The 16,069-nt window shown below is 43.6% G+C and overlaps 1 non-coding gene across 1 annotated transcript; it reads right to left on the bottom strand.

Annotated features, from left to right (window-relative positions):
* Positions 1-1,680: 1,680 nt before the first annotated feature.
* TRNAK-CUU (transfer RNA lysine (anticodon CUU)) lies at positions 1,681-1,753 on the bottom strand. The gene has a single exon. It is a non-coding gene; the product is annotated as a tRNA-Lys (tRNA).
* Between the last annotated feature and the right edge of the window lie 14,316 nt (positions 1,754-16,069).

The raw sequence follows: 16,069 nt of genomic DNA on the forward strand, positions 1-16,069 counted from the left end.
TTAGCCTCAGAAAAGCTGTATTCTCTCTCTCTCTCTCTCTCTCATCGCTAACAAAAACACCTTAACCACTTCAACCCGACGGTGCACTGTTCTAGTTCAATCTTGCTACCCAGAGACGATTTTACTCAGCTTATTAGAGAAGATCTCCAAGTGTGAGGGATTAACTGAATAGAAAAAAACAAATTAAGTAAATAAGCAAATAAAATAAAATAAAAAGACGTCATGGCATAGAAGTGGTTAAAGAAGCGAGAGACGAAACGGAAGCTCCTTTAAAAGCAGCAGGTAAAGACAATCTAACTCACCGAAATTGGAATGCACCGAAGCCGAAACGCGGTGGGGGTGGCGAGGCGGGACTTGAGAGGAGGGGGAGGAGGGTTGTTGCTTGCTGGGTATAGAGATTATTGTTTTTTTTTTTTTTATGGGACCAGATTTTTTTTTTTTTTTGTTATACACAGGACGAGAGCCATTTAAGTGTTGTTATTTGGCTTTGTGTGTGTGTGTGTGTGTGTGTGTGTGTGTGTGTGTGTGTGTGTGTGTGTATTTTCATCGTCAGCCAAAATCATCAAAACCCATCTACCTTGTTTCCAATTCACACTGCCATCATCATCACCATCATCATCACCACCACCACCACCACCACCACCACCATCATCCTTAGCGATAAGATAATATTCCGTGTCAACTCAGGTACACACACACACACACACACACACACACACACACACACACACACACACCAGCCAAGTCTCCTGCCAGCTATTCGACATACTGCATCCTTCATTTTTTCACGACATTAGGAGGGTAATATCGGAAAAGCGAAAAAGTCTACGGGGGCAATTTTAAAGATACGCGCGAGTTTCACAAGAACCCACGTTAAAAGACTTGAACTTTTGTCACTTCCTTCCGAACAATTCCAATAAAGTGAGCAGCTTGTGCCTGGGAAAGTTTATGATTTTTTTTTTTTCGTTTTTTAATTAGTACTCCGCTACGTTCATGACTTCGTTCTTACCAGTGATAAAAATGCTACAAAAACATCGGACCCAGTTCTGCAACCTGAAAATTTTTTTCTCAGCCTTATCTATTCTACTTCCTCTCTCTCTCTCTCTGACCACTAATGTATGCAAGCGACATATGTTATACACAGTCGAATTCTTAGTGGCCCTAAGCGATTTATTCCATGTTACACATTAGTATCCTCTTGTACGATCTGGATGCAAATTATGCTGACATTAAAATGATATAATAGCAAATAAAAGTGAGTTAAAGTGTGATCCATCCATCCATCCTTCCAAATCTATACCGCCCCAACACGAGCGTTGGGATCCAGGGCTAAGTTACTCAGTCCCAAGGGTGACCAGCCCCACTCGCCCCTGACTGGCATTATATGAACGACGAACCCCAACCACCCCTCAGATGTAACAGTATAATATAATTCAAAGTGGGTCCCCTCCGAGTGAAGCTCCTTAACCCATTAGACCATCAAGCGTCACTGGCTATATGGTTACCACCCAGAGTGGTAAATGGTTTCCTGGGTTAAAGGAAACCGAACCTTTCGGCCTGTTAGACAGTGTAGAGTCACCTCATGGCAGAACTACATCGAATAAGTGGATAGTGGGTGCCCCCACCTACCTCATAAGAAACTCGGTCCCTCAGCATGTGCAGCGAGCCAAAATGTTTGCTCGCCCAACGTGGGGCTCGAACCCACGACCCTGAGATTAAGAGTCTCATGCTCTACCGACTGAGCTAGCCGGGCAGCTACGATGTGATGTGCACAATACATCGTTGTTGGTTGGGAAATGTTACGATGCCTCCTATGCCACCTATATGACTTTGACCTGGCCTGCAACTGCCATCTCACCATCTTGAATACTGGGTTGTAAATGGATTAACACTGGAATATGATGCCAGTCACGAAGAAGCGACATGGAAAGGATAGAGCCGTAGTACTGTCTTTGTCCACCACTGGCCTACATGAAAATTATTACCTGCAAAAGGGCAAAAACCTGGACCAAGCTAAGGTGAAAGAAAGTTAGTGCTGGAGTCATCTGTGATTCCAGGACCAACAACGTGGGATCTGTGCCCCAGCCCCCTTGCTACGAGAGGTCAAGTTTATAATCGCCTTAGTATAGTAGGAATAAAGCAAAATAAGTCCTGAGAGGGATGGACAAGATTCCAAAAGTGGGCTTGGTGACCCCGTAGATTTTTTATAAGTTGCGAAGAGGATTTTGTAAGCTGGGAGGTGACTTGTGAGAGGAAGAGCTTATAGCCAGTTACTGTAATAGCCTGTAAATTTATCCGCCCATCCACTCACTTATCTGTCAACCTACCCCTCTAACTACCTGTCTGTTAATCGGTCAGATTGTTTGCCTTTATGAATGCTGATCAATAAACCGATATTTCCCTATCAACATTTCTTCTTTATTACCCCCACCTCCTGACAAAGACTTGAGAATCCGTTCCCAGACTCAGAGTTCCTCCTACGTGCCAACACATCTTCACATGTCATCGCCTTGGCACAAACAGGCTATACATTAGAAATGTCTCACTGAAAACTTGTATGAGATGAGAGGGGTTTTAAGACATTATTGGGTTTGTCCAAGATCAATGAAGACTGTTTTAATGAAATTCAAACTCCCTAAACTGCTCTCTCCTTTAGACTAGGATCAATCTCGCGTCTGCTCGGACAGACCACCGCTCTAACCACTTGGCCACCAATGCAAGGTCCTGCGGCAAGACTACTCGTCAGTGGCACGCCCAAGGATCACTGCAGTACAGGGAACAGAGGTCTGACTTGAGGTTCAGCAGCGATGTTTGTGTTCCACGTGAATGTAATGAAGGTGGAAGGAGCTCAAGCGGCCAAAGACAGATTGTCACACATCGTGGAGGTATACATAATCAACAGCGAGGACAGGGAAACCTTGCAGAAGCGGGTGTCAAAGGAAGTGCAGCCTTAGGGTAAGGGATGAGGGTTGCGTAACTCACACAGAACAGGGCCTGGGTAGATCTCACTTGGACTACGCGTACAGGACAATGACAGCAAGGAGTGTTTACAAAGTCAGGAGAGAGGATGTAGGGACCAACAATCAACATGCAGAGCCACAGTAACAGTTGAAGAAAAAAAAAATCCCACATAGGCTCCTACATCATCAACTTTCCATCCCTATTAGACGTAAACACAAGCATTATATTCTCATCTGTGTTGTGTCACCAACATTACAGTGAAAAGAATAGGCCCTAACTCCCTACTCAGTCATACCCCCACCCACAAACAACTCGGAAGCATATCTTGAAGGGTAAGGGTGGGTGGAATTGGCTGGAATACACTACGAACACCATCCATACCTAGTGATACTAGCACAGAGAGGACAGTACACAGGTAACAAGAAGCAATCCATATTACCCTCTTGGGCCTACGAGGAAACCACCCCATGTTCCTGATACCGTTAAACACGATAGAAAAACCTCTGGCCACTTCTAAGACCGGAACGCAGCAATTATGACCGTTGTTGTCCTGAGAGTAGTACTGTACCATCCGTCCACCGGGAAAGAAGCATGCAATGTATACGTTCACCCCAAACCATTTATACGGCACGTAGTGTCACACTGTCGGCATTCACACGACTGAGACAACAATAGACACTCAAAGTATGTCGGACCTGTTACCCGTCCCTGTGGAATCGCTCAACTACCTCACACCGCAGAGCCTGGCGCTGTCCGACCACCACCACCACCACCACCACCACCACCACACCAGACTGCAGGTACACAGAGTATTCCCAAGTCCAGAGGTATTTCGGCAAAGTCCTGCAACTACAACAACTTCACTTCACGCAAGGACAACCCAACAGAGACACTGCACCCTCCAGCCTGCACTTGTTTAGTCAGTATGTTGGGTATTTCCAGGAAAGCTAAGTTTAGACTTTGAACTTTGGCCAACCTATCATGTAAGAAAATGCACCCAGTTGGTTTACACACACACACACACACACACACACACACACAAAGAATACTGGGAAACACAAGCTGAAACACATTTGGAAAAATATCATCATCATCATCATCATCACCATCATCATCATCATCAACCCTAATTTTTTTCCCCTAAGAATGGGGTGAGCAAAGACAGTAGAAAAAATATATAGGGGCAAAAGAAAGTGAAGAGAACGTAAAGGAAAAAAAAAGCCAAAATGTATAAAAACATAATTCTCTTCACGCTGTACCATCTACCAACCCCTCCTCTATCTATCTATCTATCAGTCAGGGCAAACAATCAGACAGACAAAGACAGAAAACTGAAATCGAAAAAATAAATCCATGGGGTCCAAATTGAAAACAAAAAGATGGAGCGAGCGATGGGGTGGACTAGGCATTTTTCCCGCCCCTTATGTTTTTTGTTGCAGCAAGCCTCTCGCCCCTCTCCCTCCCTCCTACCCACTTTTTTTCAGAGTTGGTCAGGGGCAGTTAGTTTGTATGTGTGTGAGGGTGGGGGGCAGGGTGCAGTTATGAGGGGTTAAAAGAGAGGGGAGGCTGTAGTTGTGTGTGTGTGGGGGTGTTGTAATGTGTGTGTGTGTGTGTGTGTGTGTGTGTGTGTGTGTGTGTGTGTGTGTGTGTGTGTGTGTGTGTGTGCGCGCGCTAGTATAAGAAACATGCATTTTAACTCGTTCATGTGCGAGGACTAAGCCAGATGTCTGAGGAGGTATTTATGATCAGAATCCAAAAACATAAACACAAATAAAATATAATTGTGTTGCCAAACTTCTGAGGATATTCCACTTCTATCTATCTGTCTTCCTATATCTACCTATCTACCTACCTATCTGTCTGTCAATCTAGCCATCTGTTTATCTATCTGTCCGTATATATATCTACCTATGTATGTATCTATCTATCTATACAAATGGATTTCCAGGTATTTTTGTTCCTATTCAGTAAAGGTCTCTCATCCTTCCTGCAACAAGTGGCTTTTGTGAATGGAAACAAATCTATCTACCTGTCAGTTTGTCAGTTTATTTACCTGTCTCACTAGCTACCTATTTATCTATCTAGATGTACAGATAGATATAGATAAACTGATAGATAGATACAGACGTTTATTCATTTATTTATTCATTCATGCATGCATGCATCCATTCATCAAGCAGTCTATCAATCTATGTCTATCTATCTATCTATCTACCTCTGTCTTTTTGTTGGCCAGTGTCAATTTACCTGTATGCCTACTTGCTTTTATCTATTTAAATCTATTTACGCTACTGTTACTATAATCAATATACATATCCATGCATCTATCCATCCATCCATCCGTCCATCTATCTATCTACCTATCCATCAGTCTATCTATCCATTTCCGTCCACCCACTTATCTACTTACCTATATATCCACATCCGCCCACCTACTTACCTATCTATCTATCTATCTATCTACCTCACTGACTATATCACTCGACCTCTGCAGCATCCTCTGAGAGTTGCCGCGACAAGCAGATTTCCAAGTCCTTCTGTCCCTCTTCAGTAACGACCTCCTATTCAGCTCCAGCTCATAACAAGGGCAATGGTGAATGGGAAGCACAAATCTGTCTCTCTGTCTGCCTCACACTGTCTATCAGTCTGTCTATTCATCCACCCATCCATTCATTTCTATCTACCTATTTATTCATGTATCTGTCTATCGTACATGTTCATCTATCTTTCTATCTCTGTTCATCCACACATTCATTCATTTCTGCCTACCTATAATTTCATCTGTCTCTCTATTGTACGAGTGAATGTTTATCTATCTTTCTTACTCCATCAACCTATCAATCAATCAGTCACTCTATGTATTTATCCATCTATCAATTCACCTATTTATCTATCACGTATCTCTATAATTATTTACCAGTCCATCTGTCCATCTACATATCTACATCGTTTAAGAGGCGCCTCGACGAAAATAACTTCCTTCTGTCCCTATTCAGTAACGAACTCTCATCCTTGCCCTAGCTGCCTCCACCATCGTCTCTCTCTCTCTCTCTCTCTCTCCCCTCCTCTGCTCCTCTCTTCGTATTTTTTCAGCAAATCTTTCACTCGCTTTTTTTTTTCCTTGTTGATATTGCTTTTTGTATTGAATTCCTCTGTATGCATATTCAATTTTTGGCTCTCGCTTCGAATCCTATCAGTCAGTCATGCCCTCTGTATTTCACCTGTTTCCTCTTCCCCCTCTTGTTTCTCCCCCTTCCCTTCTCACTCTTCGCTCCTCCTCTTTCCTCTCCCCACGTCCCTTTCTATTCCTCTTTCCTCTAGCTTTCCTCTGTCCACTTTTCTTTCCCCTTTCCCATTCTCTCTCTCTCTCTCTCTCTCTCTCTCTCTCTTCCTCCCTCTGTCCGTCTCGCTTCTCATCCTCCTTACTCCTCTTCCCTCCTCTTTAACTCTTTCCTCCTCCTCTCAACCATTTTTTCCTCCCTTACTCCTCCTTCTTGTTTCCTCCTCTCCCTTTCTTAAGTCCCCTCTTCTCCCCTCTTCCATTCTCCTCTCTTCTCTTCCCTCCTTCTCTCCCCACCTCCTTCCCCTCCTCTCCTCCCCTCCCCTCCCAAACGCTCTCCTCTCTTCTCCCCTCCTCTCCTCCCTCTTCTCCAAATCTCTCCCCTCCCCTCCCCAACGCTCTCCTCTCTTCTCCCCTCCTCTCCTCCCTCTTCTCCAAATCTCTCCCCTCCCGTCCCCTCTTCCCCTCCCCCTCCCTAGTTTTCATCCCTCAAATCCCTGTCAACAAGCATCATAAACACCCACTTACACCCACATGCACACACACACACACACACACACACACAAGCACGCAAGCACACAGACACACACACAAAAAAAAAACACACCCACATACACTCGGCCAAATAAGTATCTGAACATCTGTGTCACGATGGGTTTCTGATTAAGCACTGTGGCTTTTGTTACCTCGGCATGACTGACTGGTATATCTGCATGCGAGGTACGGTCATCGGCACAAGTTCGGAGACACTTTTCTGCTCGTTGTGGCAATTGGAGGTGACACGCACTACTAAATACGAGAGCAAAATGAAGTACAAAGCAAAACATGAGAATGGAGATACTCGCTGTCGTTCGGGGAGCAATGAGAAATGTGGAAAGGGAGACACAGTGCTGGCAGAAGACTGTCGGGGAATTTTTACTCGTGGCTGTTCACTCGATCGAAAAATATATAAATAAATAAATAAAGGCGAACACTCCACGCGGAAGAACACCTCAGACGACACTAACTGCAAAGTGACCGATGATATAGCCCACGATGGTAAACCCGCGTCTATGTGGATGCCTTATACATATCGCATTGCTTGTGGTAATTCCTAATAGGCACCGTTATCATGTATTCCGATGATAACAGATTTGTGATATTTCTTAGGCAGTACCGTTATCAGGTAATTTTTCAGATAATAACAGATTAATCTTTTTGTAACATCCAAAGCCATCCTGATCAATTAGGTCGAGCACATCATCACTTCCCTCCACCGCAATACTTCTCGGATCATGTGTGAATCTCTAAATAAATTCAGAACAGTATATGGGCCTCCAACTTGTGTACTTAAACATAAAACACTGCGATTTCCAATACTTGATGATTAAATGGCCAATGTTCACATTTGCTACGTTATACTGTTAAGAGCAGTGAAGTGTTTGGATATTGCTGACTACACACACACACACACACACACACACACACACACACACACACACACTCAGACACACGTTTCATGACAACCAAGCACTCCTCTCAGGCATCACACCATATTCCATTCATCTTTCATTCTCCCTCACCCCCATCCCTCCTCAATATTTCCTTCTCACTCTCCTCTCTCCCTCGCCTTCCTTTCCCTTCCTCTCTCCCTCCCCAGTCGTCCCTCCCCTCCTTTCTTAATCTTCCATTCCCTCCTTTTTCTCTCCAGCCTCTCTCTCTCTCTCTCTCTCCTGCTGGTGTGTGTTTCCGGCACAGGAGGCAAACTCGGCTCCTGTAAAGTTTAAAATGGAGACGCTACACAACACCGGATAGGGGCTGTGTGTGTGTGTGTGTGTGTGTGTGTGTGTGTGTGTGTGTGTGTGTGTGTGTGTGTGTGTGTGTGTGTGTGTGTGTGTGTGTGTTTTATGAAAGGTGAACGGACGAAAGTGAGAGACCATAAGCGAATGTGTGCGTGTGTATGTGCATCTGTGTATATGAATCTGTGTACGCGTGCTTGTGTGTACCGGGAAAATGCACACAGGCTCTTGGACCTTCGGCAACCTGAACCGAGTAAGATTTTAATGCTGGGGAACTGCAACATTACGGTTCCCTGGTTGTGCAATCTTTACACACACACACACACACACACACACACACACACACACACACACACATACACACACACACACAAGGTCATTATAAGTACGAGTGACATACAGTAGACTATAAACAACATCCAGGACAGAAATAAAACGTAATTACCAGTACTAAAAATAAATCACTTCATCCCCATACGGCGTCTCCCATTCTCTCTCAACAAAATGGTCGGATGGTAATGGGGGTATAATTAATGATGATTACTGACACTTAATAGATACTGTTCCTAACCCCTTCACTACGAGTCGTGCCCTAAGCTCAATCAAGTCGTCAGTTGGGTTCCTAGGTCGTCATCATCCTGAAGGGGTTAAATCCTCACCAGTGGCACTTTTCTCTCTCTCTCTCTCTCTCTCTCTCTCTCATCTAGCGAGATATACAAGCATATATTCCGTGTCAATTCGTTCTTGAAGATTACCCAAATCTGGCCAGAGCGGCTGCATATGCTCAATAAGAACTCAATGGCCGCTATGAGGCTAATTCTTCCACCTGAAAATTTACGGCACTCTGATACAAAAATTTAACCACAACTCGCAAATAAAAATACAAAACCCTGATTACTGAAGATTGGAATGACTGTGGTTATTAGGTAGGGTTAGCCTGCATCCCGTGTTTCAGAACGCAGTCAGTAGCCATACGGGAAGGCCAGATACGTTATATTATCATCATCACGCACGTCAAAACTCGCCATTAAAACAAATTCGGGGTCCGCATCCCACTTTGCCATTTCAGGTCTCAGCATACGACCCTAAGACAACAGAAACAGTCTCGGTAATGGCGAAGCAAACGTAGCCGCAGCGGTATAAACTGACGGTACCTACAAAACTATAACGCCAGTACCAAAGCTGCGGCAGGGAAAATGGACACTGACGATTATAGCCAGTACCGGGAATTTTATGCTTGTTAAGTGAGGCTCAGAGTTAAGAGGGATGGGTCGCTGTGTGGTCGTTACTGCCTAAATTGAAGAAAAAGAGTGTCATTACAGCTCTCGTCTCGGTGACAATGTCCTTTATGAGGGGCATTAGGCCCTAGACGACCTTAAACCCCCACCCCCGCCCACTCTCCCCTCCTCTCTCCTCCTCTTTCTCCGGTCCTTCCAGCTCTCCCTCCCGTCTTTCTCTCTTTCTTTCTGTCCAGTAAAAGCTCTCCCAATCTTACTTGCCTCCTCTGTACAAGAGCTCTTTTAGGTTCATTCCTACTTCCTCTCTCTCTCTCTCTCTCTCTCTCTCTCTCATTATATATAATTTTTTTTTTATTTATTCATCTATCTATTATGCATGTTATGTATGTATGTATGTACACACACACACACACACACACACACAAATTTCTTCTGTCTTTATTTCTCTCGCTTTCCACATTTTTTTTTTACTATCATACATCCTCCCATACTGTCCTTCTCTCCCTCTCACTTTTACTCTCCCACACTCTCCCCTTCTTTCCTCTTCTCTTCCTTTCGCCCTCCCTCCTTTCCTCCCTATCCTCGTAACTTTACTCCTCTTCTTTTCCACACCTCTCATAACTTCTCTATATTTTCCCTCGCAGTCCAGAGCTCTCCACTTCTCTTACTCTTAAACTTTCTTCCCCTCCAATAAATTCTCTCTCTCTCTCTCTCTCTCTCTCTCTCTCTCTCTCTCTCTCCTGGTATAGTTACGATCAATAATTAGAGAGTTCCGAACTCCTGCAACAAAATTCTAACCCTCTCGATTTTTAGTAATTAGTCTGGCCAGATAATTTGTTTATGTTTTGGCCGGATCAAGATAAAGTAAAGGAACTATTAACCTCGATTGTACCCTTAACCTTTTCTTATTCTTCTATTGTACCCTTAACCTTTCCTTATTCTTCTACTGTACCTTTAACCTTTCCACATTCTTCTACTGTACCCTTAACCTTTTCTTATTCTTCTGTTGTACCCTTAACCTTTCCTTATTCTTCTATTGTACCTTTAACCTTTCCTTATTCCTCTGTTGTACCCTTAACCTTTCCTTATTCTTCTACTGTACCCTTAACTTTTCCTTATTCTTTTAGCGTTTATACTTCACACATTTCCACATTTCAGTCACCATAACTTTTTCAGTCACCATATTTCTCCTGGAGACTGAATTAGGGCCTATCAGTGAAGAGATATCTGGTCCCGCAACTTGATGGGACCCGGGTTCGAGTCCGTAGAGACACCGCCTGAGATATTTCCAAAACGACAGTCGATGAGCCGTAATATTAAGACGGAGAACGTGAAGGGGAAGGGACGCCCCTAGTTTTTGACGTGAATTTCTTAAGCAGGTTATGAATCTTGGGATGTAAGCTAATATAATACTTCTTTATCTTCACCAATCCATCTCGTAATCGGTTGTGGTAATACGGGTCTAACTCTTTTCCTCAGGTTTATCAAGGCTGGCAATATCTACAGCATGTTTTTCTCTCTCGTGCAGAATACATGAATCAATTTTCTCTCTCTTTCTTATCTCCTAGGATCTCCAAGGCTGCGTGTACCATGAACGCTAGGTGAAGGGTGGCCAAATTTCTAAGTCATATGCTGGTACAAAGAATGGGGATCTCCTAACCATTTTCACTGTCCACTTTATCCCCTTTTCTTTACAACATGCTGGAGACACGTGGGTGGTAATCTTTCATCCAGTCCCGGAGGTTATAAAAGTCTAATAGTAAATATAACTCATGTAAAGCGTAAAACCTACGGCAACAGTGACACGACTTAAATCACATCACATCACCCAAAACACACACACACACACACACACACACACACACACACACACACACACACACACACACACACACACACACACACAAGAGGCAAGCAGACGGAGTTGTAGGACCAATTGTTTAACTTGAGGGAACCGGAATCACATCCACGGCTCGATAAACTCACCGTGGCGGCAAAAAACTGATCACAAAATAGGGTCCATCCATGTCCAAGTCAGACTGGGTCGTGGGTCTATATAAACTTCTGACGTCTTCGAGTGTAGGGGGAATTGGATGGGAACTGATATGGAGCCTGGATGGGACTGGTCATTTCTCGTAATCCCTCCTACGTCGTGGTGATGTTATCTCCGGTCAACAATTTCCCAAATGCAGACAGTTCTTATTGTCTGGGAAGATATACAGCAGTTTTGTTTATATACATACATACATACACACACACACACACACACACACACACACACATATATATATATATATATATATATATATATATATATATATATATATATATATATATATATATATATATACCTAGGCTGCTTCCCCCAAGGAAAGGGAGGTAGCCGAGACAGGACGACACACTCTCCATTTACTCATCCATTTAAACACATTCATTCACATCTTAGCCCCAAAGGGGAGAACGGACAGATCCTCACCGCACCACACCGCACAAGGGTCAACTGCGCAATGCAATCAGTGACATCCACAGCAGGGCCCGACAGCAGAACTGGTTTACCCCTGCCACATCATAACATACCCATCCCCTTACCCGCACCTGACCTGACTAGCTGATCAGACCAAATGCGGGAGAATATCCCCTCAGGGCTGCGTCATCACTTATTTATTCACAATTTCTCTCCATTTATTTCTGTCACGCACAGCCACTCTTCCTTGCTCAACAGACATCCCTCTCGCATCCAGCGCTCTCTTCACACTATCCATCCATCCTATTCGTGGTCTTCCTCTCAGCCTTACACCTCTCACATCAGATCTAGTTATCTTTTTCACCAATCGCTCATTATCCATTCTCTCCATATGCCCAAACCATCGCAACACCCTCTGCTCAACTCTACCAGCCATCTCCTGAACAACTCCAGTTCTCCTTCGCACTTCATCATTTCGCACCCGATCCATACGCGTCACTCCACACATACTCCTCAGACACCTCATCTCCATTACATTCAAACTTTTCCTCTCTGCTACACCCATATTCCATGTTTCAGCCCCATATAATGCAGTCGGTACTACAACACCCTCATACAGCCTTCTCTTTACATCCATTCTAAGCGAACGACATTTAAACACTTTTTTCATTCCTCCCAGCACTTTTCCTACTTCATTTATTCTAAACTTCACTTCTGAATCTATTCTTCCATCCACAGCAACATGTGACCCTAGATATTTAAAACAATCTACCTCCTCAAGCAACTCACCATTCAAAACTATATTCATCCCCCTACCATCTATCAACCTCGTACACTTCATCACTTTACTCTTATTCTCATTTACTTTCAAATTCCTCCTTTCACACACCCTTCCAAACTCCTCTACCAACTGTCTCAATCTCTCCTCTGAATCAGTCACCAGTGCAGTATCATCTGCAAACAGCAGCTGCTTCAGATTCCAATCTCCACCATCAACATTTACCAGACTCACACCACCTAAAACTCTTGCATTCACCTCCCTTACAACACCATCCATGTAAATATTAAACAACCAAGGTGACATCACACATCCCTGTCGCAGCCCCACTCTCACCGGAAACCAATCACTCACAGCATTTCCCACTCTTACACATGCTCTACTATTTACATAAAAACTTTTCACCCCTTTTAGTAACCTACCATCAAGTCCATACAGTCTTAAAACAGTCCACAAAGCCTCCCTATCAATTCTATCATACGCTTTCTCTAAATCCATAAATGCCCAAAACACATCCTTGCCTTTCGCTAAATACTTTTCACACACTTGTCTCACAGCAAACACCTGATCAACGCATCCCCTCCCTCTCCTAAAGCCACACTGCTCATCACTAATCACTCCCTCTGTACCCTCTCTAACTCTCATAATTAACACTCTACCATACACCTTACCTACAACACTCAACAGACTTATACCCCTAAAGCTAGTACATTCATACTTATCACCCTTGCCTTTATACAACGGGACCACACAAGCACTTGCCCAGTCAATTGGCTGGGCAAGTACGGGATATATATATATATATATATATATATATATATATATATATATATATATATATATATATATATATATATATATATATATATATATATATATATATCCCGTATATAACATACTCGTATATATCAAGTAGCGTGTGTGTGTGTGTGTGTGTGTGTGTTGGCAGTTCTATACGCCACACACCCTTACATGTAGATGAGAACTGGCCTGGGTTAGGTTAGGTTAGGTTAAAGTAAGGCTTCCAGTAAATAAGTAAGTGATCAGTCTGGGTAAGAGAAAACTTAGTGTGTGGTGCTGACATGGCTGACTGTAAGGAACAACACCTCCCCCCACCCTACCCCTCCGACCAGGGATAAAGGAGAGACGCTCCATTAACTAAACCGCTGATGACCCCCAGTTTCACCAGCGGCGGATTATCCGATAGTGCTGGGGTGAACTAGGTCATTGAGCCGGCGTTTGGGTCAGGGAATGTTTTGGGTCAGAGGATGAAGGCCGGTGGGGGTGGTGGGCGCGTGGTGAGAGTAGTGTGGTAACAAATGAAAGACGTCACACTGTCATGCGAAATCGAGGTTACACAGAATTTAGAGCACAGATTGATCATGAGCAAGAGTGGCAATGCGTGTGGAAAATAAACGAAGCGATTTCTTTTACTTGAACTTCACCTAAAACAGTGATATGCCATGTGCAAATTATTTGTCAACATATTTGATTTATAATACATATACAGGTGGTGCAATCAGAGAAACAGAGTACAAGGTAGCCCAGTGGATGTTGGGATACCCCTAGTGAGAAAGGTCAGGAAACGGCAGCGAGTGAAAATTACTTGTTCTGTTGTTTGCAAATACTTTTCTGTAATGCGGGGATAAGTGGAAGTCGCTAGGCATGGCGAATGAGTCCTGGAAGTAGGTGAAGGGACAGCGAAACGAGCATAGAAGTAACAAAGTCACTGCATGACAGAATATTACTGTGATCTCCACATTAACGTATGAAAGTAAATCTTGGACTTAGCCGGAACGACACAAATAAAGAGTGAAAAGAGTGAAAATTAATTTTCTGAGGGGAGCATGTGGAGTTACGTGGAGAGACAGACATAACAATGAGGATGTTCATGAGAGTTGTGGTGTTGGTGTGAATGTGTTGGACAGTGTTAGTGGGCGTACCCTGTAATGGTTTGGCCATGTAGAGAGAGTGTGAAGAGCAAGAGACTGTATACGAGAATGTGAGTGACATGGAGTAGGGGAGGTTTGATGAAGAGACCTACGATGAAGTGGAGGGACGGGATGGTATGGAATATGAATAAGCGTGGTGCTGGATGGAGGGAGGCCAGCCTGTTGCCGAAAGACGGGATGATGCTGAGGCGATTTGTTTGTGGCCATCCTTTCCGGAAATGAAGGGTCTAGGTAAAGATAAACCATTTATAAGGTTCAAGAAATCGTACCCTTCAGAGATCTAGGCCTCTCTTTAGTACATTATTCTCCCTTCTTCAAGACAACTTAGTTCCTTTGAGATCAGACATTTCCATGTAAAAGATTAAGGAAAGAAGGGAAAAAAGGACAGGAAATTATCGTCAAGTGGAATTAAGGTCAGTGATAAAGCATACCATCAGTGCTGGAGTTTCCCGCTTCTCCTGAGACGCCTTACCTCCATTAGTTCCTTCATTATCTCCATCAATGAGTATGCCACTGCCACCCTCCTTCTCCATCACTTTCTCTCCTTCAGTTCCCCCCCCCCTCTCTCTCTCTCTCTCTCTCTCTCTCTCATCCCCCGATTTTTCCCCACCCTCTCTCAACTTCCTCTCCTTCCTCCAACCTTTTCTCTCACTCCCACTCTCTCCATCTCCTCACTCTCTCTCTCGCTCCCCACACTTTTTCCCATCAACTTTGCCTGAACTTTCCTCTCTCTCAATTCAGCTCCTTAGTTTCACTCTCTCATTATCTCCTCCTCCTGATCCCGGCGTCATCTCTTTTCATCAGCTCCTCGTCTGGCTCGTTTGCATATTTCTCTCTCCAGCCAATTCACCTTAATCCATCTCGTGGAGCGTTTTTGAGTTCTCTCTCTCTCTCTCTCTCTCTCTCTCTCTCTCTCTCTCTCACACACACACACACTTCACCTACACTTCCACCTCATCCAAGCATAGCAAGCAGATCAACACAACACTTAAAACCCTAGGACTCAGTTAAATGACCCAACTCTGCTCTACTGTACAGGAGTTACCACCAAAGTAACTTGTCAGCTGGAGAACACGGGTATACTTTCAGGATCCATTATAATTATGTGATTGAAACTTCTACAATCCACGCTGGGGAGGAAGGCTTAAAGTTAAATGTGGGAAATGCAATATGGAGTTTATGTTCCGTAGAAAGATGAGGTGTAATATGAAGCAAAGATAAGGTGTATTATGATGCGAAGATGAGTTGTCTTATGAAGCAAGGATGAGGTGTATTATGAAATGAGGTGTATCATGTAGTGAAGTTGAGGAGTATTATGAAATGAGGTGTATTATGAAGTGGAGATGAAGTGTATTATGAAATGAAGATGAGGTGTATTATGAAGCGAAGATGAGGTGTATTATGAAATGAATATGAGGTGTATTATGAAACGAAGATGAGGTGTAGTATGAAATGAGGTGTATTATGAAGTGAAGATGTGGCGTATTATGAAAGGAGGATGAGGTGTATTATGAAGTGAAGATGAGGTGTATTATGAAGTGAAGTTGACGTGTATTATGAAGTGAAGATGAGGTGTATTATGAAGTGAAAATGAGGTGTATTATGAAGTGAAAATGAG

This window comes from Coenobita brevimanus, chromosome 94 (genome assembly GCF_032717465.1).
Source record: "Coenobita brevimanus isolate Jiangsu-jjx chromosome 94, ASM3271746v2, whole genome shotgun sequence".
NCBI classification, from domain to species: domain Eukaryota; kingdom Metazoa; phylum Arthropoda; class Malacostraca; order Decapoda; family Coenobitidae; genus Coenobita; species Coenobita brevimanus.